This window comes from Cucurbita moschata, unplaced genomic scaffold, assembly GCF_002738365.1.
Source record: "Cucurbita moschata cultivar Rifu unplaced genomic scaffold, Cmos_1.0 Cmo_Scf00023, whole genome shotgun sequence".
NCBI classification, from domain to species: Eukaryota; Viridiplantae; Streptophyta; class Magnoliopsida; order Cucurbitales; family Cucurbitaceae; genus Cucurbita; species Cucurbita moschata.
This window is the reverse complement of record NW_019268539.1, coordinates 333,257-341,519: the sequence shown is the minus strand read 5'-3', so window position 1 is coordinate 341,519 and position 8,263 is coordinate 333,257.

The window sequence follows — 8,263 nt, the reverse complement described above, 5'->3', positions numbered from 1 at the left end:
TATTACTTAATCCTACCTTACTTTACTCTAAAGTCTAAAAATAACATTCAACTTTTTTTTTTTTTTTTGAAAGATAAACGTTAGAGACAAAGGACCTTTCACATGCCTCCACAATAATATAATATTGTTTGTTTTGGATTAAGCTCTTATGACTTTATTTTTGGTTTCATTCACTGAAAATGTCTCAAAGTATTGGAGATAATGTCTACCACTTATTTTACTATGAGCCTCCTCTTTCTTATCTAATATAGAACTTTGGTCCACCACCAACAATTCTCACCTTGAAGGAAGGATCACAAAGTCTCCTCTCCAATAGTCATCTTTCAATATTTACCCTCTCTAATAGTCACTTTTAACTAGATGAATTTCTTTTCACTAGAGCATGATCACTATCTGATTAACTTAACCACATCTCACTATACCTATATCATTATGGTTAAGTTAGGAGCATGATTGTAATATCAATTGGCTTGGGCAATGAGCCTGTACATATCTCCACAATGTTATAATACTGTTTACTTTGCTAAATAAGGGATACTTTTGGCCGAACATGCGAGATGAAATCATGCAATACACCAATACGTGCATTATTTTGTGAGAAAACCAAAGTCTCATGACTTCTCGAATTCTTGTCGGCTCCAACAAGGCCTTGGAAAAATGTGTCACTTTATTTCATCACACCTTCACAATGTAGGAGAATATGAAGCAATCTTGGTTATCTTTGACCGATTTTGGAAGTATGCCACATTTGTACCCACTCCCAAGCAATGCTTAGCCAAACTGACAACCTAGTTATTCTTCAGACACATTGTGAAGTTATGGGGCATTTAAACAAGTATCGTTGGTGACAAATACTGTCGATTTATAATTTTGGACAAAGTTTTGTTCGGATTCTTGGTAAAAACCCTGAACATCTTATCGATCTACCATCCAAGGTAAATGAACAAACCGAGAGATTCAACTGCTTGCTAAAAGTGTACTTGTGACACTTTGTCGACTACTATCAGAAAAATTGGGCACAGTTACTTGATGTCGCCTAATTCTGCTTCAACTCCCAGATAAGCTCCTCTATAGGTAAGAATCCTTTTGAAATGGTAAGTGGATGACAACCATCCTTGTCCCACATTATTGACCAACCATATGTAGTGAAGAACCTGCAAGCCCAAAACTTCATGAAAGAATGAAAGCAAACAACAGTCATAACCCAAGCTTATTTAGAGAAAGCTTCTAAACATATGAAAAAGTAGGCGAATAAAAAGTGTCGTTCCCTCAAGTTGTGAGCTGGAGAACAAGTACTCATCAAACTCAAGTATGAACAGATCTGATTTCGAAGCCAAAAAGACCAAAGACTCATCAAGAAAAATGAAGGACCATTTAAAATCCTCTAAAAAGTCAAGACTACATCTTACAAGATAACACTACCCATAAGGAGGAAAATTCACCTTGTAATCCATGTGAACAACCTGAAGCCTTAACTCCATATTTCGAATGATATCAGTTGCAACATCGCCACGAGACCTCAAATTGACCTCAAACAGATGGAAACCAAAGAAGTCGAAACTATCCTAGCTGAAAGAGTCAGGAAAATTTGAAGACAAGTGTTTGAAAATTCTTGGTCAAATGGAAAAACCTCCCTAAAAATGAAATTAGCTAGTAACGTGCCAAAGATCTTAACTACGCCAGAATCCATATTGAAAATTTTGAACATAGACAATTGACAGGGACATCAACCATTTAGATGAGAGAGGATGTTATGGTCATGCTCGTCTTGGACGTGTTGCCCATGGTGCATTCCCATGACACGTCAAACCCCTTTACTTGCTATCATATTGTATTACTTTCTTAAGTTTATTTATGTTGTATGATTGTTTGGCGAAATCAAAATGTACTAGAGGTGAACCAAGTATTCATCAAACCTCTCCTGACCAAGTATTGTAATCTCTCTTGCCTACGTGTTTTCAATGCAATTGACTTTCACAATACTTACTTCCAACATGTTTTAAATGATTTTCTATGCCTACGTTTTCTAAGACATTTTCTCTCAAAACTTAGCTCAAGACTCGACCATACACAAGAATGATCCGTGAAATTCGATTTTGACACGACTAACTTATTTGTTGGGTTAGAACAACCGCTGCATAATTGCTAGTCCGCTACAGAAAAAGTGCAATTATGACATGGAGCAAATTTTGTACCCATTGATACTATCGGAGCCATGTCCTCTTCAACAAGTTTATTACACAAAGGTAGTTGTGATCCTCTAAACAATCTCCGCATAGTAATCTGATGGCACTTCATATCATATGCTCCTAAGACACTACTCTAGATAAACCAACTTTTCTAATACAAGTACCTACCCAACAATTTTGAAAGTTTACTATTAAAGGTTAACTAGTCTCCCACATTCTAACCTACTCATATTTATATGGGGAGTTACCTTGTGCATTTATCTTCTTCCCTCTCATCACTTAGTCCAATAGCGTCAAAGCTATTGATTTTCTTTAACGCTTTTTTAATTAACAAAATTTCTAAATTTCTTTTTCTGCTTACTTTTTTTGTTTGATTTCCGTTTCTAATTTCAATTTCTTTTTAATAATTTTCATTTTTTCTGTTCATTTTCGATTTCCAATTTTTTTAAAAATTAGAATCTTACATTTATATCATTGCCCCTAGTTTTAGAAACTAAATAAAAATTTACAATTAAGTTTTTTTTTTTTTTACAAGGGTTTGTTCGACTTACAAAAGCAGATGATGACTACAATTCATCGATATGGGACCGGTGGCTAGACGAAGGTAGAGCTCGATATTTAAGACCATGCTTGAATCTAATGAAGAGTACGAAATGTCAAGTGCAACTCTATAATAATTACTTCAATATTAGAAAGAAAAAAGTGGACTTAAATTGTTGCGTTTTCGTCAAAGTCATGGGAAAGAATTGTGCTCGCCACTTTGCAGGTTGTTTCGATTATCCATCACTTGAAGTTTATAAGCCTAACCCTATGAAGCTCTACAAGAGTTGTGTTGCAAGACTTTCTTCGTAACCTTGAAATTATTGAGGAATTCACATAATCTATTTATAATAAACTTAATAACTTAAATGTTTCTATCTATCGTCTTTAATTCTATTTAAATAGAATATGATCTCAATCTTACTCATTAGGAATAAAATTAAAATCTTAAATAATAACTTTTAACCACTTTGAGGATGGTAGATGCATATTTCGGTGAATTAATGAATTTTCGAACTGAAGTAACCGCTCGAATTTCTACAATTCTGGACAAACTCGAGTTTGTTACTATATATATTTATATCATTTTAAAGCACATGAATAAAAACATGTATGTTGCAAACTCATACATTTTAACATATAACAGCCAAATTTTGTACGGTTACCCTTTAAAATCAATCACAAGAACACTCAATTAAAAAAAATCATAAATAATGTACCGAGTTTGCAAATAGTTACGAGAATGGTCTAGGTAACTTAAGAATGAATTATTAGAATAATGTGAAATATAAATAAAACATGTCGACCGTCCCTCGTGACAACAAATAGTCCCTTCTGTTAGAGTCTCTACACGCCTTTTCCCTTAGTTGAAAACACTTTTTTAAAGATTGAGATTGAAAATAACCAAGTATACCAATTTTATCTCTTATTCGTTCGACCTTCCTTTTTCCTACGGTAACAAATGTAGTCTCTTTAAACAATGACATCATATTCCTTTAGGGCTTCATCTTGGGGTAAGTAAATAATAATTAGTATTATTACTTAATCCTATGTTACTTTACTCCATTTAAGGTCCAAAAATAACATTCAACATTTTATCGAAGATATATGTTAGACACATCGAACCTTTCAGATGCCTCCACAATGATACCATGTTATTATTATTTTTTTGTTTCACCCACTTAATTTACTATGATCTTCCTCTTTCTTATGGAAGGTAGAATTTTGGTCACACACAACAATTCTCACCTCGAACAAAGGACCACCCAATTACCCCTCAAATAGTTATCTTTCAATGTAGTCACTTTTAACTAGGTCATCTTCCTTTTACCATAGCATAATCGCTATCTAATTTGCTCGACCACATCTCACACTATGGCTATATCATTACAGTTAATTTAGGAGCATGATTATAATATCAATTGGTAGGGACAAATAACCCTCTACATATCTCAATAATGGCATGATATCGTCCACTTTAAATAAAAGCTCTCTTGGTTTTATTTTTTGAATCATCCAAATGACTTCATATTTATGGACATATTATTCCCAACTTATATATCCATGATTTTCTCGTTTTCTAATCAAATCTTGAACTTTTGTCGATCTATAGTAATTTTTCTACTGAACTAAAGACCACCAAATCTTTCCTCAAAATAGTCATTCATGTGTGTTTACTCTCAAGTAATCACTTTAGCCAGGTCAATTCCCTCTAGAAGAACGCACTCCATGTCTAATTAGCTCCACCATGAGTCATGTTCATTTAGGCTTGCTCTAGAGTAATTACTTTTAACCAAGTCAATTCCCTTTACCAGAACACACCCTGGTCTAATTAGCTCAACCATACATCACTATAAATATGTCATCGAGGCAGACATACATGGCTAAGTCAGGGACACGCTGTTGATATCACTTTTAAGGGGCACGAAAACCATCCATATCCATAATTATAAAATTGACTTTATTTTTAGTTTCACCGAAAATATCTCATACTAATAGAGATAATGTCTATCACTTATTTATCCATGATCTTCTTTTATCTTAGCAAATGTGCGATTTGATTAAACTCCAACAATATTCATTCAAAGTAGAAAGCCTTATATCATCACTTATATTTGTTGAAGAGATAAATTCTCAAAGACAGAATGAAAACTATTCCCTTTCTGTTTTTGTCGTCAAAATCAAGAGTGTGTTCTCCTTTATGATTGTTTATGATTCCTTAACCAAAGCTATAAAACTCATTTAGCCCAAACTAATGGAGCAAGAATCATAAAAAAATCATTGATTATACCAGAAAAATTTAACTTAAGAAGTTTCCATAAAATCCTTTAGTTTCTCCCAATCTAGTGGTAGAAAAACATATTAACCAAAAATTTTATTTATTTTATGAAAGTAGGATTTGGTGGGAGTTTTTTTAATCATTTAATTCTTTTTCAAAGTAGGTTGGTAGGGACACTTTTCAAAGTCTTCCTTTAGAAAATATGTTTCAATACAGTTGTGACTTTGAAAATATGTTTCAATACGGTTGTACCACAGCTTTGTTCAAACCGTATAAAACCTTTTTCAAGCCATGTACTTTATTCTCTTCCGTTGATCACATAACTAAGAGGCTGTGTCACAACATCCAATTGAAACACAGTCCACCTCTTTTGAGCCCCGAAAGTAAGTATCAATCGTATAGTGTTCATACAAGCTATAGGGGCAAAGTCTTCTGTGTAGTCCATGCCATGCTGCTATGTGTATCTTTTAGTGTATAGTATACATTGTTTAAGGGGAGGATTGTTGAGAAGGAGTCCCACATTGACTAATTTAGGGAATGATCATGGGTCTATAAGTCCACGCCATGCTGCTATGTGTATCTCCATTGGTATGAAGCCTTTTAGGAAGCCCAAAGCAAAGTCATGAGAGTTTATACTCAAAGTGGACAATATCATACAATTGGAGAAATCCGTGATTCTTAACATGGTATCAGAGTCATGCCTTAAACTTAGTCGTGTCGATAGATCCTCTAATATCGAACAAACAATTGTAAGCCTCGATGGTGTAGTTAAAAGTGACTAAAGTGTCGAGCAAAGCTTCGATTAAGGGGAGGTTGTTTGAGGGCTCCATAGGCCTCAAGAGAGGCTCTATAGTATACTTTGTTCGACGTAAGGATTGTTGGGAGGGAGTTCCACATTGGCAAATTTAGGGAATGATCATGGATTTATACCTAAGGAAATAGGGGAAGCCCAAAGAAAAACCATGAGAGCACTTTGTTTAGAAGGATTGTTGGGAGGGAGTCCCACATTGGCAAATTTAGGGAATGATCATGGATTTATACCTAAGGAAATAGGGGAAGCCCAAAGAAAAACTATGAGAGCACTTTGTTCAACGGAAGGATTGTTGAGAGGGAAGTTTGCTTCTTCAATTTTTTCTCTCTTTCTGAGGCCTTCCATCTTCGTTTTCTCGTCGTCCCTCCACTTAAGATCCCACAACCTTAAGTCTCTGTCCACTTCTCCTTCACATTCGAAGCAATGGGGGCATTCGTGTAGCCTAATAGAGAAGCACGACGTCACCATTTATTCGAAAATAAACTCCTCGTCGGTGATGTGACTACGTTGAAAATCATTATAGAAAGACGTTAGGCTTACCGTGGTGTGTTCCGAGTCGTCGGTCTCCACTTAAGCAGCGTGTGTTGTCCATTACGGTGCAGGATCGAATCTCTCTGTCTCGCCGGCGTTGTGCTCCGAGAAAGGTTTTCGTTGAATTTCCTTCTCTCTATGCTGTGTTACTCCCAAATAGCAGGAGGTTTCAGTTGGTTGGCGCGTTGAAATTCACCTTGTTATCCATGTGAACAACCTAAAGCCTCAACACCCCATTCTGAATGATATCAGCCACAACATCGCCACGAGACCTAAAATTGACCTCAAACAGAAGGAAACCAAAGAAGTCGAAACTATCCTAGCCGAAAGAGTCAGGAAAATCTGTAGACGAGTGTTCGAGATTCTTGGTCAAGTGGAAAAATCTTTCTAAAGAAGAAATTAGCTAGTAACGCGCCAAAGATCTTAACTCGCCACGACCCATATTGAAATTTTAAACATAGATAATTGACAAGGACATCAACCATTTAGGTGGGGAGGATGTTATGGTCATGCTCATCTTTTTCGTGTTGCCCATGGTGCATGTCCATGACACGCCAAACCCCTTTACTTGCTTTCATATTGTATTACTTTCTTAAGTTTATTTATGTTGTATGACTGTTCGGCGAAATCAAAATGTACTAGAGGTGGACCAAGTATTCATCAAACCTCCCCCGACCAAGTATTCATCAAACCTCCCCCAACCAAGTATTGTAATCTCTCTTGCTTACATGTTTTCAATGCAATTGACTTTCACAATACTCTTTCAACTTGTTTTAAATGATTTTCCACGCCCACATTCTCTCAAAATGTAGCTCGAGACTCGACCATACACAAGAATTGTCCGTGAAATTCAATTTTGACACGGCTAACTTATTTGCTAGGTTAGAGCAAGCGCTACACAATCGCTAGTCCGCTACAGAAAGAAAGTGCAAAGATGACATGGAACAACTTTTGTGCCTATCAAAATTTTGATACTATGCGGAGCCATGTCCTTTTGAACAAGTTTATTACACAAAAATAGTTATGATCCTCTAAACAATCTCCGCATAGTAATCTGATGGCACTCCATATCATATGCTCTTAAGACACGATCCTAGATAAACCAACTATTCTAATACAAATACGTACCCTAACAATTTCGAAAGACTATTAAAATTTAACTAGTCTCCCACATTCTAACCTACTCATATAAATATATGGGGAGTTACGGTGTGCCTTTATCTTCTTCCCTCTCATTACCTGCAGTCCAATCGCATCGTTATGGATTTTCTTTAATGCTTTTTTAATTAACAAAATTTCTTTTTCTTCTTACTTTTTTTGTTTGATTTCCGTTTCTAATTTCAATTTCTTTTTTCTGTTCATTTTCACTTTCCAATTTTTTTAAAATTGGAATCTTACATTTATATCATTTGTCTCCAAATTTTACAATTATTTTTTTTTTTTTTTTTTTTTTTTTTTAATAGATAGAGAGGCATGTTATATCTACGTCGTAGTACTAAGTTAATAAATTTGATGAACCAACTTAACTCATAAGATTTTCATGTATTTAAATAAGAGTTAGCTTGGGTTCATGGAAGTTTTTAACACTCATATATACTAAAACATTACAAAGAGTGCAAACATAAGAGGAAGGTTACAAACTTAAAGTCATTTCAATTTTAATCTCTCACCCAGGTTGAATTAAATCGTGTTTACCCAACTCCCAAAATGAATAACTACTTTAATAAATAACTCCTTTAATAAATATGCATGTAAGTTATTTATATTACACCAACTTTATTTCTTCATTGAAATGTTTCTATAAATAGTCAATGTACTGGACTTTGGTAAGGTAAATAGTTTTCAATTCAACAATGGGAAAAGAAACTAGCACAGTTGGAGCACTGGCTGTCCTTTTGTTAGCAGTCAATTTGC